The sequence below is a fragment of the Microcaecilia unicolor genome, chromosome 9, assembly GCF_901765095.1.
Source record: "Microcaecilia unicolor chromosome 9, aMicUni1.1, whole genome shotgun sequence".
Taxonomy (NCBI): domain Eukaryota; kingdom Metazoa; phylum Chordata; class Amphibia; order Gymnophiona; family Siphonopidae; genus Microcaecilia; species Microcaecilia unicolor.
In genome coordinates this window covers 38,123,632-38,145,952 of record NC_044039.1, presented here as the reverse complement: position 1 = coordinate 38,145,952, position 22,321 = coordinate 38,123,632, and the positions used below count along the sequence as shown (strand labels likewise).

The 22,321-nt window shown below is 41.2% G+C and overlaps 1 protein-coding gene across 2 annotated transcripts in view; it reads left to right on the top strand.

The window, feature by feature from the left end:
- The window catches only part of DUSP16 (dual specificity phosphatase 16), a 198,628-nt gene that overhangs the window by 3,881 nt on the left and 172,426 nt on the right, over positions 1 to 22,321 (top strand). The gene's annotated exons all lie outside the window — the stretch shown is intronic.

Below are 22,321 nucleotides of genomic sequence, written 5' to 3'. Positions count from 1 at the left end.
GACCAATCACAGCGCTTTTAGCTCTGCTAATGCGCTGGGATTGGCTCAAAGTTTGTTTATTTTTTCACTTAATGATTTTTCCTGGCACAGAGCTGTCCTAACGAGAGGTCCAGACCTCTCGTTAGATTTCCTGCCTTTTTCCTGCGTAAAGGCAATCGGAAAAGGTTAGTGCATGTCGTTTCAATGGGGTTTTCACACTAATTGCTCATCTCCATTCCGTTTTCGTTAGCTGCTGGCTTCCTCGGTAAAAGCCCTTTGATGCATGCAACGGATCAAATTTTCCTCGTTGGAGGGTCATTAAAGGCTCATTTAGCTTTAGTGCATCTGCCTCTTTGTCATGGAACTAGAGTCAATCATCTTAATTGTTGTGAAGGAAGTTGGTAGGGGAAGTGTCCTTTTTTATACTTAAGCACTTTATTTTTCATTTGTATGTTGTATTGTACTTCCTAGTTGTTGTAAATGGCTGTCACTTTGTCATGGAACTAAAATCATCTTAATTGTTGTGGTGGGGCTTTCTGTCTGTATAACCCTTTCAATCAATTTGTCATGTGCTGTTTAGATTGGAAGAAGAGTCTAATTCATGAAATTCAGCAATTCTCAGATTACCTCTGTCGGCTAATTATTTTGTGCTGAAGGATAACAGGAAGCCAAACACAACAGGCAGATCTTAACTAGGTTATTTGTCCCAAGTAAACAATTCCTGATTTTTCAAGCAAATTTCTGGATCAGTGCCATTCAATCAGAATGTCAGTAAGTCTTAGTGATCAATAATACCATTAACTTCCAGGAATGCATCCAACTTGATTTTCCGTTTTTTTTAACTTGTATTTTTAGCCTGCTATTTCCACCTGCGCTTCTGGGACTTCCAGTTCATTTGCAACCAACCTTTTATTTTATTTGTTACATTTGTATCCCACATTGAATTGAAGCGGTGCAAAGAAAAGCTACGAGAATGGTATGGGATTTGCGTTACAAGACGTATGAGGAGAGACTTGCTGACCTGAACATGTATACCCTGGAGGAAAGGAGAAACAGGGGTGATATGATACAGACGTTCAAATATTTGAAAGGTATTAATCCGCAAACGAACTTTTTCCGGAGATGGGAAGGCGGTAGAACGAGAGGGCATGAAATGAGATTGAAGGGGGGCAGACTCAAGAAAAATGTCAGGAAGTATTTTGTCACGGAGAGGGGGGTGGATGCTTGGAATGCCCTCCCGCGGGAGGTGGTGGAGATGAAAACGGTAACGGAATTCAAACATGCGTGGGATAAGCATAAAGGAATCCTGTGCCGAAGGAATGGATCCTCAGGAGCTTAGTCAAGATCGGGAGGCGGGGCTGGTGGTTGGGAGGCGGGGATAGTGCTGGGCAGACTTATACGGTCTGTGCCAGAGCCGGTGGTGGGAAGCGGGGCTGGTGGTTGGGAGGTGAGGATAGTGCTGGGCAGACTTATACGGTCTGTGCCAGAGCCGGTGGTTGGGAGGCGGGGCTGGTGGTTGGGAGGCGGGGATAGTGCTGGGCAGACTTTTACGGTCTGTGCCCTGAAGAGCACAGGTACAAATCAAAGTAGGGTATACACAAAAAGCAGCAAATATGAGTTATCTTGTTGGGCAGACTCGATGGACCGTGCAGGTCTTTTTCTGCCGTCATCTACTATGTTACCCATTGGTAGGTTCAATGTGGCTTACATAATTCCGGAGAGGTAGTAATGGCCCCCGGGGTAAGCAGTTAGAAAGTGTGAAATATAGTAAAATAGATCAATTAAGGACCGTCCCAAGCAGATCACAAGGGGTAGGATCCTGCGGCAGGGAATTTGGTGTTGTTCATTTCCTATTTTCGGTGCTGTATTTCAAGTTTTGGTGACTATGTTGGATCTGTGAGGTATGCCTTTCTGAAAAGGTGAGTCTTTAGTTTTTTTGGAAGTTTAGAAGAATGTTCGTGGTTTTCAAGTCTTTTGGTAGTGCGTTCCAGAGGTGTGTGCATATGTAAGAGAAACCAGACGCGCATGTTTACTGGGCAACAACGCTATGAGCCTTTATTTGACATTACCTGGGCGATTTATTTCCCCCATCTTTGTATGACCTTATCTAGCTCACCCATTTCTGTGAGGATTATTGTCTCCTGGCTCTTAATCTTTTCTGTACCTGCTTCTGGCTCTGTGCTTCTTGCTGACTGTCCTGTGACAAGAAAACTGTCATAACTTTGGTTGGCTTCATTTTGCAAAATGTGCATAAAGACTGTGTTATAATAGGTCACCAATATGTGGCCAAGTAGGTGTGTGTGTGTTTTAAAGCATGTAACATATAGGCACTATGCCATTTTGCCCTTGGTATTTTAAATTACAGATATTGCACCTAGATTCTATATATTTGTTTGCCAGTAAAGTCCACAGTATAGCCCCTGAGGCAGCCCTTTTGGGCGAAACACAGCCAGTGTCGGGCGAAGCAAAGAGATTGCTATTTGCACGAATAAAGGTTTATGTATCTCCGAATGATGGATCACTTACGTAAGAACATAAGAGTAGCCATACTGGGTCAGACCAATGGTCCATCTAGCCCAGTATCCTGTTTTACAAACAGTTGCCAAGCCAGGTCACAAGTACCTGGCAGAAATCCAAATAGTGGCAACACTCCATACTACAAATCCCATACTACATGCCTTCCATGTCTGTCTCAATAGCAGACTATGGACTTTTCCTCCAGGAATTTGTCTAAACCTTTTTAAAACCCAGATACACTAACCGCTGTTACCACCTCCTCTGGCAAAGAGTTCCAGAGCTTAACTATTCATTAAGTGAAAAAATATTTCCTCCTATTTGTTTTAAAAGTATTTTCATGTAACTTCCTCAAGTGTCCCGTAGTCTTTGTACTTTTGGAATGAGTAAAAAATCAATTTTACTTCCACTTGTTCTACACCACTCAGGATTTTGTAGACCTCAATCATATCTCCCCTCATCCATCTCTTTTCCAAGTAGAAGAGCCCTAATCTCTTTAGCCTTTCCTCATATGAGAGGATTTCCATCCCCTTTATCATTTAGGTTGCTCTTCTTTGGACCTTTTCTAATTCCGGTATATATTTTTTGAGATATGGCGACCAGAACTGAATACAATACTTGAGGTACAGATGCACCATGGAGCAATACGAAGGCATTTTAGTATTTTCGATCTTATTCATAATCCATTTCCTAATAATTCCTAGCATCCTGTTTCATTTTTTGGCTGCCGCCGCACACTGAGTAGAAGATTTCAGTGTATTATCTACAATGACGACCAGATCTTTTCCTTGAGCGCTGACCCCCCCCCTCCCCCCAAGGTGGACCCTAGATTCGGATTATTCTTTCCGATGTGCATCACCTTGCATTTGTCCACATTAAATTTCATCTGCCATTTGGATACCCGGTCTTCCAATTTCCTAAGGTATTCCTGCAGTATTTTGCAGTCCGCACGTGTTTTAACAACCTTGAATAGTTTTGTATCATCTGCAAATTTGATCACCTCACTCGTTCCGATTTCCATATCATTTATAAATATGTTAAATGGTACAGATTCCTGAGGCACTCCACTGTTCGCTCTCCTCCATGGAGAGAAATGACCATTTAACCCTACCCTCTGTTTTCTGTCCAATAACTGATTCCTAATCCACACCAGAACCTTGCCTCCTATCCCATGATTCTTTATTTTTCTCAGGAGTCTCTCATGAGGAACTTTATCGAAAGCTTTATGAAAATCTAGATGCACTACATCAACCGGCTCACCTTTATCCACATGTTGATTCACGCCTTCAAAGAAATGAAGCATGTTGGTAAGGCAAGACTTCCCTCGGCTGAACCCATGCTGTCTCTGTCCCATTAAACCATGCTTGTCTACATGTTCTATAATTTTATGCTTTATAATAGTTTCCACTATTTTGCCCTGCACTGATGTCGGGCTTAGAGGTCTATAATTTCCCGGATCACCCCTAAAACCCTTTTTAAAAATCGGCATCATATTGGCCACCCTCCAGTCTTCTGGTACTATGGATGATTTTATCGACAGGTTACATATTACTAATAGCAGATCAGCAATTTCATACTTGAGTTCTTTGAGTACCTTTGAATGTGTGCCATCCGGTCCAGGTGATTTACTACTCTTTAATTTGTCAGTTTGGCTCAGTATATCTTCCAGGTTCACTGATTATTTCTTTCAAATTCCTTCGCATCATCACCCTTGAAAACCATTTCCGATATAGGCAGATCTCTTGCATCTTCTTCCATAAAGACAGAAGCAAAGAATTCATTCAGTTTCTCCACTATGGTCTTGTCCTCCATGAGCGCCCCTTTTGCTCCTTCGTGATCTAACGGTCCCATGGATTCCCTCACAGGCTTTCTCCTTCTGTACCTGAAAAAGTTGTTATTTCGAGTTTTAGCCTCTGTGGCAAGTTTCTCTTCATATTCTCATTTAGCCTTCTTTATTAATGCTTTGCATCTGACTTGCCAGTGCGTATGTTGCTTCTTATTTTTTTCGTATGGGTCCTTTTTCCATTCTTTTGAAGGACAATCTTTTGGCTGTAATGGCCTCTTTTACTTCACCTTTTAACCATGCTGGCTGATGTTTTCTCTTCTTTCCACCTTCGCAAATACGTGGAATGCATCTGAACTGGGCTTCCAAGATGGTATTTTTGAATAATGTCCACGCGTGATTGAGTTTCTTAACCTTTGCAGACGATCTTTGTTTCTTTTTAAGCATTTTCCTCATATTATTATAGTCGCCCTTCTTCATCTCTAACTCCAGTCTCTGGCCCTCATGACCTGGATGTTGAGAGCACAGAATTTCATTCCTTGAATCTGCTTGAGGATGTCTACAGAATCTTGCTTGCTTCCAGGAAAGACTCCACTAAGAGGTGTTATTCTTTTAAGTGGAAGATGTTTGCTATCTGGTGTGAGGGCAAGACCCTAGATCCTCTTACTTGTCTTACACAAAAACTGCTTGAATACCTCCTGCACCTCTCCGAGTCTTGTTTGACAACCAACTCTGTAAGAGCTCATTTCAGTGCAATCAGCGCTTACTATCTCTTGTGTAGGAGTAAGCCCATCTATATACAGTCTCTAGTTGGTCATTTTATGAGAGGTTTGCTGTTGACAACCCCCCCCCCCCCCCCCCCTGCTAACCTTCCACTGTGTCATAGGATCTCAATGTTGTTCTCAACCAACTGATGAAAGCTCCTTTTGAGCCGCTTAACTTCTTGTCATCTGAAGTATCTGACTTGGAAAGTTGTCTTTGTGGTGGTAGTCACTTCAACTCGCAGGGATAGTGAGCTTCAGGCCCCAGCAGCTGATTCACTTTACCCTAAGTTTCATCATAATAGAGTAGTTCTTCACACGCACTCAAATTCCTTTCTAAGGTAGTGTCAGAGTTCCATCTTAACTAGTCAATTGTTCTGCCAACATTTTTCCCAAAACCACATGCCCATCCTGGCGAAAGCGTACTGCATACCTTAGACTGCAGTTGAGTCTTAGCTTTCTATCTGGAGTGGACTAAAGCCCACAGACAGTCAACCCAGCTTTTTGTTTCTTTTGATCCAAACAGGATGGGGGTAGCCATCGGCAAATGCAAAACTTCCAGTTAGCTAGCAAATTGCATCTCCTTTACTTTTGCCCTGGGCTGACTCTTGAGGGTCATGTCAAGGCTCATAATGTCAGAGCCACAGCTTTGTCAGTAGCCCACTTGAGACCATAGAGTAGATTTGCAAAGCTACAATGTGGTTTTCGGTCTACACATTCACATCTCACTTTTACCTTGAACAGGATACCCAGAGTGATGGCCGGTTCGATCAGACAGTCCTGCAGAATCTGTTTGGTGACTAGAATCCAACTCCACCCTCCTAGGCCCAGTTTTTTTATGTTCCAGGCTGTACCTTCACAACTAGTATGTATATAGTTTCAGGTTGGCTTCGAGGTCTCGACATTTCAAGTACCTATTGTCCTAGCATTGTTTTTTGGTGAGTCTGGTAGCTAGGGATTCCCATATGTGAGAATACAAGTGGGCCTGCTTTGTCCTCGGAGAAAGCGAAGTTACCTGTAGCAGGTGTTCTCCGAGGACAGTAGGCCAGGTATACCCTCATGCCTCCCCTAGGAATTGCTTTAGCTATATTATCTGTCTGAGGGACGTCGGGCAGGAAGGCACCCACTCATGCACTGTGGGATGCTTCTAAAATTTTCTTGAAACTACACTAGTCAGCATCTGTACCAAGCTCCATCAGATGACTGCTCACATGTGAGACTACCTAGCTTGCTGTCCTCTGAGAACACCTGCTACAAGTGAATAACTTTGCGTTTTCCCCACAGCAGTATATGAGTTCCTCCTTCCTTCCAACTCCTGTCCCAGCACTTCTTGGAAAGGTTAGCGTTAGCTGTAACAAATATTGAGGCCCTTTTACCAAACTGTGGTAAGTGGCCATGGTGTGTCCTTACATGGCTCATTCCCACATGCTAAGGTCATTTTTACTGCCAATTTTTCTATTTTCTTTAATAATGGGCACGTACTAATTTTCCCATTAGTGCGTGAACCCCTATTGCCACCTGTTTTGTAGGCGGTAAGGGCTCATGTGCTAACACCAAGTAGGGAATTGATTGTGCGAACAACAAAAAGTAGGGGAGAGGGAGAGCTGTTTTCTCAAAATGCATGCAATTTGTGTCTCCATTTGAAATGGATGGACGTATATCTCACACAAAATTTAGTAGAGCTATCCTTTGCTGAGATATCAGACTTTTACATTTTTCAAAGCTGATAAATGATTTTGGAGAAGTGGAGCACAGGACAGAGCAAAGATGCCTCTTCACAAAGGAAATGTATGTGTTGGGAGGGAGGAGAGTGTAGGACCAATGTTACACTTTCTATATGTTTGTATGTACTGTTATTAAAATGCTTATTCTATGGTTTTATTACTGCTCAGAGTGTTAAACCTAGTAACTTTATTTTTCCGAGATAGAAATTGACACAAGTCACATGACCATTCCATAGACAGGAACAGATCTGCCCTCTAATTTTATTTAAAATATTTCTATGCTGCATATCATCAAGTGTTCTAGGCAGTTTGCAACCAAAAAGTAGTAATAAAAATAAAACAAAACAAGTTTAACCTAGACTAAATTCAGATAAGCATTCAGCAAGACTGATTAGATTTTTTTTTAAGTTATTTTAAAAGCCTGTCAAAAAACAGAAGGCTTTAACCTCTTTTTTTCCAGAGCGATAAATTATTTGTTCAAATCACAAAGTCTCTGGAAAAGTATTCGCGTTCCAGCCTTGAAGTAAAAATAACTTGTGATTTGAATTTAATTTTTGTAATACCTTACTGATGGTATTGATAAACTTTAAAAGGCTGATTGCAGAGCAAAACCAGGGCAATGAAAAATACAGAAGGCCACATTGAGTAACAGTTTTTTGAATATAATCTTTAAGCTTAATTCACCATTAAACTGACAGCTAGTGTAAAAAGCCAAGCTGTGGAGTAATATACTCTGACAGTCTACTGCTCATAATCCGACATGCAGCTACATTGTGAATCTTTTTTTGTAACCCTGTTCCTACTCATTACTATTCTTGGCACAGTCACCTGGACCAGAATATACAAAAAGTCTTAGGTGATGAGCTGGGCATAGACCAGACTAAATCCCAGTAGGCTGGGGGATTTCGCTACCACCACTCAAGTCTCTCAGCTAGAGCAACTCCAAGAATTTCACTCACGCACTGGGTTTTTATAAAAAAAACAACAACAAACTGTTCAATTTGCCTAACAGGGAAAAAAAAACATGTGAACAATTTTTGTAAGTAGTAACTGGGAAAAATACATCAAAAGTGATTGACATCTGAATCCTTTCATCACATCCACGGTTTCTTCCTTTGCTTAAAAGTGCTGTTCCATCCTGCGTGGCAGAACAACATGGGGATGATCTTTTTGTCACTCTGTAATGTCTTGCCGGGCTTGTCCCTAACCACTGAACTTGTCCATGGACCAGATCTCCTCTATCCGTCCACTTCTCGAGGTGCAGGTCTCCTCACCCACTTCTGTCTCCAGTAAGTTGATCTCCTGCTCCACTCTGAGTTTCAAATCCTACCACCCTGGAGAGTTCCTACTTTTTTCTTATTTCGCCTCTGCTTCTGAGCTGAAACCTTTCACCATCCTCTTGCAGCCCTTGTTTCTTATGCCATGTCTGGACACCCCCTTGGCTTCTTGGGTTTTAGCGACAGTTTGGGCTACAAAATGAGTCACAAAATCCCTTTCAAAACCCACCCCCATGCATAAAACACTGTCAATCATATTTTCATAACATCCACAACTGTATAAGATAGCTAGGATAGGTGACTTCAATATGCTGGATGTTGATTGGGGTGTCCCTCCTGTGGGTTGTCTAGAGCAAAGAGATCTTGGATTCCCTACAGGAAGAATTGTTTCGGCAGTGGGTAACAGAACCGACACGGGATGGAGCTAGTCTGGACATGGTGCTTTGCGAATGGAGAGAACGTTTCTGACGTTAAGGTGGGAGACCATTTGGCATCTAGTGATCATCGAATGGTTTGGTTCAATATTAAAATGGGAGAGAGAAGGTTCATTTTGAGATTGAAGGTCCAGGATTGCAAAGGAACTAACTGCTGAGATGGGGGAATTTCTCAAGGTACAGTTAGTAGGATGGGAACAGCTGAAGGATATAGAACAGCGATGGACAAGACTGAAAGGAGCAATATTAAAGGCAACTAACCCATTTATTAGAAAATTACATAAAAGGAAAAGAAGGTCGCTCTGATACTTGTAGTAGATGAAAAGATAAGGGGAAAGGAGGTTAGCCTTTGCACGTTATAAGATGAAGACAGGAAAGAATACCTGAATACGTGAAGAGAAGCTGGAAAAGCTATCAGGAAAGTGAAGCGGCAAATGGAAGAAAAGATAACTAATACGGTAAAATTGGGGGTTAAGACCTTTTTCAGATATGTAAGTGACAAGAGGAAGTGCCGTAATAGCATTGTGAGGCTCAAAGCTGACGGAGAGAAATATGTGGAAGAGGATAAGGATAAAGCTGAACTGCTTAACAATTATTTCTGCTCTGTGTTCATGGATGAAAGGCCGTGGGTAGGACTACAGAAAACAAAGGCTAAAGGGGATGGATGTATGGTAGACCAAGACCTGTTTACGGAGGACTGTTTTCATGAGGAGCTAACCAAACTAAAAGTAGACAGAGCGATGGAGCCTGATGGGAAACACCCGAGGTTGCTCAAGGAACTCGGAGAGGTTCTTGCTGCTCCACTGACTGACCTCCTTCAATGCTTCCTTAGAAACTGGAGTGGTCCCGGAGGACTGGAGAAGAGGAATGTGGTTCCTTTGCACAAGAGTGGAACGTAAGGAGGAGGTTGGGAATTAACAGACCTGTCAGTCTGACCTCGGTGGTGAGTAAGCTAATAGAAACTCTACTAAAGCGGGGGATTGTGAGATTTCTTGAACTAAATGGCCATGAGGACCTGAGGCAGCATGGCTTCACTAGTGGCAGGTCATGTCAGACAAATCTGACTGACTTCTCGACTGGGTGACCAAACAGTTGGATGTGGGAAGGCTGCTTGATGTGGTGTACTTGGATTTCAGCAAAGCCTTTGACACAGTTCGCATAGGTGACTGATAAACAAATCGGAGAAGAAGTTTTTTCTTACTCAGCGCGTGGTTAGACTCTGGAACTCATTGCTGGAGAAGGTAGTGACGGCAGCTGGCCTTGCTGAGTTTAAAGGGGGTCTGGACAGATTCCTGAAGAAAAGTCATTGATCGTTATTAAATTTTGGGTTTTTGCCAGGTTCTTGGGGCCGGATTGGCCGCTGTCGGAGATAGAGTGCTGGGCTTGATGGACCTTTGGTCTTTTCCTAGTGTGGCAGTACTTATGTAAATAAATGAGTGCCCTCGGTTAGGGACCTAGAGTCACTGATTGGGTTAAAAATTGGTTGAATGGAAGGAGGCAGAAGGTAGTGGTAAATAGAACTTGCTCTGAAGAAAAGGATGTCAGTGGAGTACTGCAGAGATCGGTCCTTGGGCCAGCTCTTTTTAACGTCTTTTTGAGCGATATTGCGGAAGGGCTGTATGGTAAGGTTTGTCTCTTTGCGAATGATACCAAACTCTGCAACAGGGTGGACACCCTGGAGGGTGTGAATGACATGAGGAAGGACCCAGCGAAGCTGGAGGAATGGGTCAATATTTGGCAACTAAGATTTAATCCCAAAAAATGCAGGGTCATGCATTTGGGTTTGCAAGAATCCGAGGGAACGGTACAGTATGGGGGTGAAGTGCTTCAGTGTACGAATGAAGAGCGGGGACTTGGAGGGTGATGTGTCTGATGACCTTAAAGCTTCCAAACAGGTAGAAAAAGCAACGGTCAAAGCCAGAAGGATGCTTGGGTGCATAAAAAGAGGGATGACTATCAGGAAAAAGGAGGTGATAGTGCCATTGTATAAGTCTCTGGTGAGGCCCCATTTAGAGTACTGTGTGCAGTTCTGGAAACCGCACTTACGAAAAGATATAAACAGGATAGAGTCGGTCCAGAGGGCGGCTACAAATTAGTAAGCGGTCTTGAACACAAAAACTATAGGGACAGGCTTATGAACTTCAACATGTATATGCTGGGAGAGAGGGACAGATAGGAGATGTTTAAATATCTCAAGGGTATTTATGTACAGGAAAATAACCTTTTTCATCTGAAGGAGAGCTCTGGAACAAGGGGCATACGGGACTAGGTTTAGGAGTACTCTAAGAAATTATTATTTCACCGGAAAGGGTGGTGGAAGCATGGAATGGCCTCCAGTGGATGTTGTAGAGTCAAGGACTGTGTCAGAATTTAAAAGGTAGGGATAAGCAAGTGGGATCACTAGGAAAAGGAAAGAGTTAGGGGTTCAGAGGATGGGCAGGCTGGATGGGCAATATGGCCTGTATGTGTCGTCATGTTTCTATGGTTTTAGACCAGATTTAAACCTCTTAAAATTCATCTGGGATCTGAGGTATCAAGCAGCAAGTTCAGCAAGGCAACACATTTTCATTTCTCTCCCCCTCCTGGCACACTTTCCCTCTTATCTGTCTTCCCCCAGCAAATGCCTCTCTCCAGTGGCAGATACCATTCAAAGTAACACAGAAGCCTGCAAATAGACACTTCGAAGTTTACCATACCATTAAATTTATTTAGATTTTGCTCACACCTTTTTCAGTAGTAGCTGAAGGTGAGTTACATTTAGGTACACTGGGTATTTCTCTGTCCCTGGAGGGATCACAATCTAAATTTGTACCTGAGGCAATGGAGGGTTAAGTGACTTGCCCAAGATCACAAGGAGCAGCAGTTGGGATTTGAACTGGCCACCTCTAGATGTCAAGTACCAACTCAAACATACAAATGTCACAACCCCGCCTCCCACATGAAAATTGAACACGTAATATTTTAGGGCAACAGAACATATCCAGTTGAGAAAAGAGAACAAGCTGGATTGCTAAAGATTCCTATACAGAATATACATGTTTAAAAAGTATCCCTCGCCTTGGTTGCAACATAGACAACACAGCTTTTAGGGACCTTTTACTAAGCTGCGGCAAAAGGGGGCCTGTGCTGGCGTCTGTGTGTGTTTTTGATTTGCACTAAGGCCCCCTTTTACCGCAGCTTAGTAAAAGGCTTTAAAAAAAAAAGAGAAATAGCCGTGTGACAAATGATGCAGTCGACACGCAGTCATTTTGTGGGGGAGCACTTACTGACACCAGTTGAGGTTGGTGGTAACCAGGCAGCGTGTGGCATTGTCTGATTACACCGGGTAAACACCGGTGCTAGAAAAATATTTTGTAGCATTGGAAATTGGGTGCTCTGGAGTGGGAACTACCGCTGGACTTCCAAGTGGGTGAGCTTGCGCCACAGAATTAAATGTAAATGTAAGTCTAAGCCTGCAGAGAGGGGCATGAGTTGTCTGGGTCCTGTCCTAAGAGTTGAGGAGTTCAGACATTGGTAACCTGGTTAGCAAGAGACATTTTGACTAATCCACTGCTGACATTTTTAAAATGAGATTAAAGTACTGTTTAACACTTCAGCTCGCACATACAGATTTGACTTGTATACAAACTGAGTGGAGTGTCATAACTGCAGGCACACACTACACTATTCTGACGAGAAAAAAAACCTCAGAACCAACTACTTTTGGCCTAAACCTGTCCATCTGTACTAACTTGTTTCCTCTCTGTATGAGTTGCTTTATTGATTTTTTTTTTAATCTAGTTCATGAGTGATGCCAGTAGTAGAAGTTTGATGTTATTAAATATGCCAATTGCCATTTTTCACATACGAGTCTGCCCAGGGCCAATCCACCCCACCACACTGAGGAAAGCTGGGCCTTGGATTAAGGAATATGGAATTTGGACATTGTTGAACCCCTTATAGATGTTAAGAATAATATTAAAGTGACAAACTTGCAGGATATATGGGGTAAGGAAGAAGCCTGTGGGTTAATTTGGAAAGAGGGAATAGAAAATGTATTTACACTAGTGTGATATACAGGCCTCCTTCACAAGTCAGAAGAAATAGACTGAGATTTAATTGAAAACATTCCCAAGTAACTCTGAGAGGTGAATACTACTAATAGGTGATTTTAATATGCGTGATGTTGATTGGGGTGTTCCTGCTTTTTTGGAGTTGTCTAGAAGCACGGGGATCATAGATTTTCTACCGGAAGAAACTGTTCCAGGAGTTAGTAATGGAACCCATGCAGGATGGAGCTGTTCTGGACCTAGTGCTTACAAAGGGGAACGTGTTATGATGTTATGGTGGGTGATCACTGAATGGTGTGGTTCAACATTAAGACACAGGATTCAAGACTGAAGATTCTAGACATTCAAAGAACTAACTTTGTCAAGATGGGGAATATCTCAAGAACAAATATCTCAAGGACCAATTATAGTTTAATGGGAACAACCTGAAGGAAGTAGAACAGCAGTGGGCAAAACTGATAGTTATTTTTAAAGCTGCCAAACCTTTATGTTAGAAAAGTACATAAAAGTAAGACGCAACAAGAAGGCCTCTTTGATTCTCAAATGTAGTAGCTGAAAAGGTAAGGGAGAAGTTAGCCTCATAAATAACAAGACCATTTTCAGATAGAGGAAGACAGGCAAAAATACCAGCAAAACCAAAGAGAAGCTGGAAAAGCTGTCAGGAAAGCTAAGATGAAAATGGAAGTAAAGATAGCCAATATGGGGCTCATTTTCAAAACACAGACTTACAAAGTTCCATAGAAGCCTATGCAACTGTCATGGCGCTCCCTCTATCGCTGTAGGCAGTGGCATAGCTAGGTAGGGCGCCAGGGGAGTGGCCGCTCCCCCAAATGGAGTTCTGCCGGCACCTATTTTTTTTTTTTTTGTCGTGTTGCACTGAAAATGTGCGCCGGCACCAGCAGAAGTCCACTCTCGCTCCCCCCGCACCATCAATCTGGCTCCGCTTCTGGCTGTAGGGCCAGGGTTCCCTTCAACAGCATCTCTGCCCTGCCTTCTTGCTCCATGGGGATTGGCTCCCCATGACTGGTGTCCTGCTTGTCCATCTCTCAGCCCTTAACCTATGGGCTCTCCCTTGCCTCCTCTGCTCTTTCCCTATTGGATGCCTGGCTGCTTCCCTTACTCTCCTTCTCAGTTGTTTCCAGTTAAAGTCTGATGCCAGCACTATTTCTGTGGAACCCTTCCCTGCCTCCATGCTTCGGCTTCTACTTTGGTAGGTGTTTACTTTGCTCTGTTGGTTGCTTCTTCTCTACTTTGTCCCTTGTTACTGGCTTTGCCTGTACCTGGATTACTCTCTAGCCTGCTGCCTGCCTATTGACTTTGCCTGTACTTGGATTACTTTCCTGCCTGCTGCCTGTCTATTGACACTGCCTGTACCTGGATTACTCTGTTGCCTGCTGCCTGCCTGGCCGATACATTCACCACCTCGTTTCCAGCCCTGTCTTGTAAGTCCTGCAGGCCGCCCGCACCTAGGGGCTCAACCTCTGGGGAATGGCGGTCAGCGCAGATGAAACCCGGGGTTGTCCGGCCACCAAGCAGAATCTGGTCCGAGTACCGGCTCAGCCAGCGCTCTACTTGGATACAAGAACTCACATGTTTGACAGCAACTTTGTAAGTCTAAGTGCTTTGAAAATGAGCCCCATGGTAAAATTGGGGGACAATTGAAAGAGGGTGGGAATGACCAATGTGATAGCCCAGGATAAAAGCACAAGTCCTTTATTAAACATGTACAATAGCACTTGCTTGAAGATAACCCATCAATGAGATGTAAGACAACTTACCTTTAAAAAGAGGAAAACTAGCAGCTCAACATTAAAACTAAAACCAAAAGGAAGAAGCTTTATGAGTACTCATACAAAAGAATGTGTAGATGGACTTGTATTGATTAAGACATCTGGATTTAAGCTTGCTAAAACGTATGTTATTACAGGTACCAGTTATTGTGTGTCTACATGTATACAAATCCTGAAAATCTCATTAAAATCTCACACAATACTGGCAGATCCTACAGAAAACCTAGAACAGAGTGAGTCAAAAACAAACAACCCCCCCCCCCCCCGAAAAAAAACCAGAAGTCGGCACTAAGGGAAATCAGCAATAGACATTTTCCTTACCATCAATTCCTCTTCCAATAACTCTTACAAGCAAATAGTCTTTTACATCTCATGGTTTTAGTTTAAATGTTGAGCTGCTTATTTTTCTCTTTTTAAGGTAAGTTGTCATTCTCTTTATATCTTGTGGCTTCATGGTTATGATATTAAAGTTCTCTTTCCAGGCTACATTTGACTTGGGAAACACTGGGAACATGAGGTCACTACTGAGAAAGCAATAACTGTTAAGGCACCATATATATTTTGGTTTGGGGAATAGTGAGAAGCAGTTTATGTTGTGTGAATGACTGCTCACCTTGCTCTCTAATTTTAAACTAGGGCCCCCTTGAAACTAGATATGTTGGCAAATGGTGTAAGATTATTTTTTTCTGTTGCTGTATGTGCTCAAAAACACCAGAGCAGCACCATAGATAGGTTGTGTTAAGATCTGAGCTGAAGTTTTTTTTGCTTAAAAGTATAACTCAAAAGTGCTGGAACTGCTTCTGTGAATCAAAAACAAATTTAATTCCCTTGCCAGGACTTCTGTTATTTCATGGGAGAAAATGGTCTGAAACAAAAGTCCCTGAGAATTTTAGCATTCTCAACTCTACTTAATACTGAAAAATATTTTCCATTCCAGATGGACCCTGTTTAGGATTATGATGGACTCAGATGGATTCTGTTTCTCTAACCAGACAGACACTGGAATTATTTAAGCAACTGGCACAAATTAACACGATCCCAGTCCTGTAAAGGTTTGCATTAGACTCCTGTTTAACAAGGGTATCGTTAAACTTGCCCAGAAGTCCTGACTGACTTTTAAAGGCAGCCAAATCCAATTTGTGTTTTGTGAAAGTTGTGTGCTAAAAGATAATGTAGGGAGGTCCTGAATCTGGAGATTGTAAGAAAAATGTCAGGAAGTATTTTTTCACAGAGAGAGTAGTGGATGCTTGGAATGCCCTCCCGCGGGATGTGGTGGAAATGAAAACGGTAACAGAATTCAAACATGCATGGGATAAACATAAAGGAATCCTGTTCAGAAGGAATGGATCCTAAGGAGCTTAGCCGAGATTGGGTGGCAGAGCCAGTGGCGGGAGGCGGGGATGGTGCTGGGCAGACTTACACGGTCTGTGCCAGAGCCGGTGGTGGGAGGCGGGACTGGTGGTTGGGAGGTGGGGATGGTGCTGGGCAAACTTATACGGTCTGTGCCAGAACCGGTGGTGGGAGGCGGGGCTGGTGGTTGGGAGGCAGGGATAGTGCTGGGCAGACTTCTACGGTCTGTGCCCTGAAAAGGACAGGTACAAATCAAGGTAAGGTATACACAAAAAGTAGCACATACGAGTTTATCTTGTTGGGCAGACTGGATGGACCGTGCAGGTCTTTTTCTGCCGTCATCTACTATGTTACAATCAAAGTCGGGTATACACGTAAAGTAGCACATACGAGTTTATCTTGTAGGGCAGACTGGATGGACCGTGCAGGTCTTTTTCTGCCGTCATCTACTATGTTACAAATCAAAGTCGGGTATACACGTAAAGTAGCACATACGAGTTTATCTTGTAGGGCAGACTGGATGGACCGTACGGGTCTTTTTCTGCCGTCACCTACTATGTTATGTTACTATGTTTAAAACCATAAAAGAAAAGTATGCTGTTTTATATGCTATAGCAAAAGAAAACTAGTGAGGTGAATGCAAGGAGGATAACAAAAGAGTCTTTATTGAAAATGCTTAAAACGAACCCACATGGCATGTTTCGGCTCGAAGGCCTGCTCAGGGTCTTGATAAATCTACATGAAAAACAGACATAAACATATATAATGTGTTTTCTGAGATAATAGGATGGATAAATTGTAAACAAAATATAGAAAAAACTCGTGTATGCAAATATGTATAAATAGGAACATTTATGTAAAAATTATTAAATACTGAAACTTGAATGCATAATGAAACATATCAAAAGCATATAAAGAGCATATGGAAACATATAAAAACACATGATGCTACATTTAAGTTTATAACTACAGACGTGTGTGTAAAAATGCGTCTAATCATGTTATGTGCAATTAAAAAACAATGAAAAGCATATATAAACACATGACGTAACATTTAAATTAATACAGACATAAGTGTGTGAAGATTCAAGAAGTACATAAAAATGAAATAAAATAAAAGTAAAGATAATAATAGCGCATGTTATGTGCAACTATACAGCATGAAAATTGTGCAAATTTATGATGTGATTGAACAATTGAAGGTAATAATGATAAAATACAATAAAAGAGTGCATGATGAACAAATTAATGGATCAACTGTTAATATTTGAGAAATGGATAAACAGTTCTAAGTATCAAAATATATAAGGAGTCTATTGTTACCTCTGGTGTTTATAATATAACTCTTGACAACAGGAAAAAAATTTTTTTCAAGAATCTGGATGTGAAGTCCTTCTGGATAAAAATAGATAAATAATTGCATGCATGTGTGTATCATTGCTTAAAAACCAAAAAATGATAATCACAGGAAACAGATGATGATACTAAGAAAACAGTAGTTTTTGATATGAGGATAAGATTTGTGTGGATGGTAATTACATGTTAGTGGAAGGTGAAAGTGTACAGCTTATTGAACCTTGAGTTTGTGAAATCTAAACAAAAATGAAAAAAGAGAGACGACGTAGAACGAATTGGAAATGAGGAATGCATAAAGATGGCATATAAAAAGGTTTATTTCATGATTGCCTATACAGTGTTGATGATATTAGGACATTGTATAGTAATTGGTTGGAGGGATGCTTACGTCATATTCTTTAAAAAAAAAAAAAAAAAAAAGGCGCCAAAGAATGTTGTTGCTAAAATTATCAAAGCAGTCCATATAAAAGTAAAGAACGAATGGGCTACTAAAAGAAAGTAAAAACTTTGTAGCGCTAATAAAAATCACTTCAAATATTTAAGAGAACGCAACAGGCACTGACAAATCTATATTTATTTAGAACATTTGTATCCCACATATTTCCAACATAGCAGGCTCTATGCGGCTAACAACGTATGGAAGGAACAACATATTAATACAATGGCGGAATAGAGAGTAAGGAACATCTTGGGGGGGGGGGGAGACAACAGGGAGGACAAATGAGGGACAACAGGGAATTAAGAAGCAGAGGAGTAAGTTTTTTCACATAGATAAGTCTTGGCATTCCAGGAACGAGGACTCATGAAGCAAAAAAAGGAGGCGAAGAGCAATTTGTATCTTAGGTTCTAGCAGTTAGGATAGTGGAGATTAAGATAAGTACGTGACGGTTTTCTGGAATATCTGGGGGGAGGTCAATCAGGCTGAACATATAAACTGGAGCAACTCCGTAGACGATCTTGTGGGTTAGAGCACAAATTTTGAATTCAATACGCTCTTTTATCGGGAGCCAGTGGAGCTTCTCTTTTAATGGTCTAGCTGACTCAAACTGGGATTTGCCAAAGAGCAATCTGGCTGCCGTGTTTTGCGCCGTCTGGAGTTTCCGTAGGGTGTGTTTTTTGCATCCAGTGTAAATCCCATTGCAGTAGTCAAAATGGCTCAATACTAGAGTGAGTTAGAGTCCGGAATAGGTCAAATGGAAGGAACTGCTTGATACGTTTCAGTGACTGCATGGAGAGGAACATTCTTTTTGTGATAGACGAGACTTGAATGTCGAGGGACAGGTGGGAATCCAGAATGACACCAAGTAGCTTCAAATTATCTGCGATGATGGAGTAGTCTGGCACAGTAATCGTGCTTGGGAGGGATTTATTGAACGGGGAGGCTATTTGGCTAAATAGAGTGAGTGAATATGAGGTAATAATTGTATAATGATCCTAAACAACCAAAATCTTGTGAAAAGTGTACTTATGTCTTGTTTACAAACATAAAAATTGGCTAAAGTGGTCACAATACAAAAAAGTTTATCTTTATATATGATGGTAAAAAGATAATGAATAAAACCAATAAGAACTTAAATAGAAAACCCAAGTTAAACACAAAAACATCAGTGATGCTTGAAAAAACAAAATAAGTCCAAAACATATATATAAAATATGTGTAAACAATGCTAATTCGAGATGTTGATATTAGAGTGAGGGAGTACCACATGGGAGACTGTTTGTTTATCCTGTAGGAGTAGAGTAAATGAGGATGGATAAGATGGTGGGCAACAGAGCAATTAGAGAAAAACATTGTAGTCTATCTCTGCATTAAGGCCATTGGGCTGTAGACTATTAAAAAAAAGAAAACAAGTCTTTGTTTTTTTTGTTCTTCTCTGAGTAAAATTGTATCAATGTCCCCTTTGCGTCATCTCTGGATAAAATGTCTAAGAACGAAAAATTGAAGATCATCGATGGAGTGATTATAAGACGTGCAATGTTCAGTTAGTGGTGCAGACAGAATTCTTCATTTAATGCAGCTCCTGTGCTCTATTATTCTTGTTTTGACAGATTGTTTAGTTTTTCCAATGTACATTTTTTTTACATGGACAAATGATGGCATAGATGACATGATTAGTGTTGCAGTCTGATTGATGGCGTAGATTATACTTTTTTCCGGTTTGTGAGTGTTTAAACTCTGTGATGTTCATGGAGTGTTTAAAGACTGAGCATTTTCCACACGGATGATGTTCTGCTGGGCTTGCATCATTTGTTGTAATGTAGGTGGAACAAGAATCTCTTACATTTTTATTTCTGGATTGTGCAAAGACTATATTTTTTTCCTTAAAACATGGGTGGACTGTCAAAATAAGCCAATGTTTCTTAATGGTCTTCTTGATCATGTTGGATAGATGCGAGAACTTCAGTATGTATACAAGATCAGGTGCTGGTTTGTTTCTTAGAGGTTGTAGCAGAGTGTCACATTCGGTGAATAATGCCTTGTGGTATCCCTCTTTTATGATTTTTCTTGGGTACCCTCTATCCGCAGATCTCTTGCACATATTGGCTGCCTTGACTTTAAAATCCCCCAAGATCCATGCATAGTCTACGTAGTCTCAGGAACTGTGAAAATGGGAGATGTTGTTTCAACGTGCGCTGATAGAAACTTTCAAAATGTAAATATGTATTTTTGTCAGTGGGTTTACGATAAATGGTAGTGATAATTGAGTAAGGAGTTTTGTGTATCAGAATGTCCAAAAAAGGTATGGTGGTGTGATGATGCTGCATTTGAAATTTTAAGTTTTGGTTCTGGAATTAAGCCAAGTGTGGAATTCTTCTAATCGTGCAATGGAGCCTTTCCATATGATAAAAATGTCGTCTATATAGCGCTTATAAAATCTGACTTCTTTAACAAATGGGTTATCCTTAAGGAAAAAATTTTCAAAATGTACCACATAAAGATTTGCTAAGTCTTGAGCCATGGAAGCACCCATGGCCGTGCCTTTGATTTGTTGAAAGAATGTACCTTGAAATGCAAAAAAATGTTTGGTGAGAGCAATTGTGGCTAATGCAAGGATAACTCTATTAGAGATGCGACTAATTGTGATTCTTTCTTTAAGTGTGTGATCTATAATGGACAAGGCCTCTAGTTGCGGAATGTTTGTATACATAGACTCTATATCTAGAGTAACTAAAATCGTATCTGTTAGATTGCCATCAAAAGCATCTAGCAAGTTGATCATATAGGTTGAGTCTCGAATGTAGGATGCAATGGCAGGAACGATGGTCTTAAAAAATGATCAACGAATATGGAGAGAGGGTGGAGTATGGAGCCATTAGCTGATATGATTGGTCTGCCTGGAGGATGATGTGGATTCTTATGTATCTTCGGTAAAATGTAAATGGTTGGGATGGTAGGATGTTCAACCAATAGGAAGTCCTTTTCCTTTGGAGTGATGTAGTCGGCAGTGTGTGCAAAATGAAGAATCTCCTTGATATGTTTTTGTAGATCTTCTGTGGGATCAGAATCTAGAGATAGGTAATATTCAGGGTCATGGATTTGTCTCTCAATTTCTGCTACATAATCTTGTCTATCTAATGCAATGATCCCTCCACCCTTATCTGCAGGTTTGATGACTGTGTCATTGTTGGTGGAAAGATCTCTTAATGCTTGTTTCTCTGTCTTCGTCAAATTATAGTGTCTCATGTGTTTCTGTTGTTCTAATGTAGAGATTTCAGCTAGAACACATTTTTGAAAAGCTTGGATATAACCTCACTGCTTTTCATTTGCTTCTCACGGTTTCGTGAGGTCTTTTCCTCCCCTTTGTTGTTTTTTTGTAGCCAAAAATAGGTCATGTGTCCTACCTGTTTTCATGAGTGAAAATGCAAGCTAGAGGCCAACTGAAACCAAATCTGCCACGGTTTCAGCCGAAACCAAAAACTTGTTTGGTGGTGTGAATGTGAACCAGTGAGGGCCACTGGGGATTGTCAGAACTTGCAGGCTGTATCCCTTTGCTAAACTCACAGTATCCAAACCAGAATATAATTTAAATATTGAAAGACCTTATTTTACTTCCAAGCAAAATTACTTCCATAAACATAGACCACAGCTAATGAAAACTGAAACTAAAAACCAGAATGCTTTTACAGTGGGTGAGTTTGTGCCACACTGCAGTGACAGCTGACGTCATAACACCACAAAGAGGCTAATTCCTAAAGAGCTTATCATCCCAAATTTATAGACTTAAATTTCTGCTAAAAGTTTTTGTATCAAAAAGCTTATGGTCTTTATCTGCCGTCATATTTCTATGTTTCTATTTATTTGGAGGACTTTATTTACCATATAAACTATTTTGCAACATCATAACAGCATTACTTGCAATTGCAGTAGAAAAAAAAAAAAAGAAAGTAGCCCCCCCTCCCCCACCAGAAAAACCTACCTTACAAATCCCTGCAGGTCTAGTGGTGAAGTCGGGGCAGGAGCAATTTCCCAGTCATGGCAGCCATTTTGAGAGCAGATCCAGAATGGGCAAGAGTAACTAGGAATCACTCCTGCCTCAACTACACTCCTAGATCACCAGGGATTGTAAGATGGGCCTAAGCGGGCCCACAGGTGGGGGTGGGAGACACTCAGGGGCAGTCTGGGAGGAGGAGTAACTCCTGTTTGCGGGGAGGGAGGGACAAATGGGGCAAAGCACAAAAGTTTTGTCCCATCAAAACACATAGTCATTTTTTGATGAAACAGAAAGCATGACTGTAAATTAAAATAACCTTTTGGCCGAAACTGAAACCGGACAGAAAAAGGATTTTGGACTGTTTTGGCGCTGGAACTGAAACTAAAATTTGGTTGGCCTCTAAAAGAAGCACTGTAGATTTCTGTCCTCATGGTTAGAGAGCTGGTATAGAAAGGAAATGAGTCTATTTGCCGAACCACCTTCTATGCTATAAATGGCCCATGCTACAAGGGCAACTTTTGAAATTGGTGCAGTGCAACTACTATGCGATCCTTCAAGCTGTGGAGCCTGGTGTGCTTGCACTGTTTGTACCTACCCTGCATAAAAGCATAGTGCTGTTGTGAAATGCTATACTTTCGCGCAGGACATGCACTCCATTTTGAAACTTTGAATTGTGAAATTTAAATAAATGAAATAGGAAGCAATTCATAGTAAAAGTTGAATATATTTAATACTCTAATAAATTCCAATATTTTTTACCAGTTCAGTAAGGAATAAGAGTTTTTTTTTTTTTTTTTTAAATCTGGTTTGTGATACCTATTTTTTTCCCTCATAGTTTTTCTGAGCTCTAATTTGTGAATCAATACTCAAG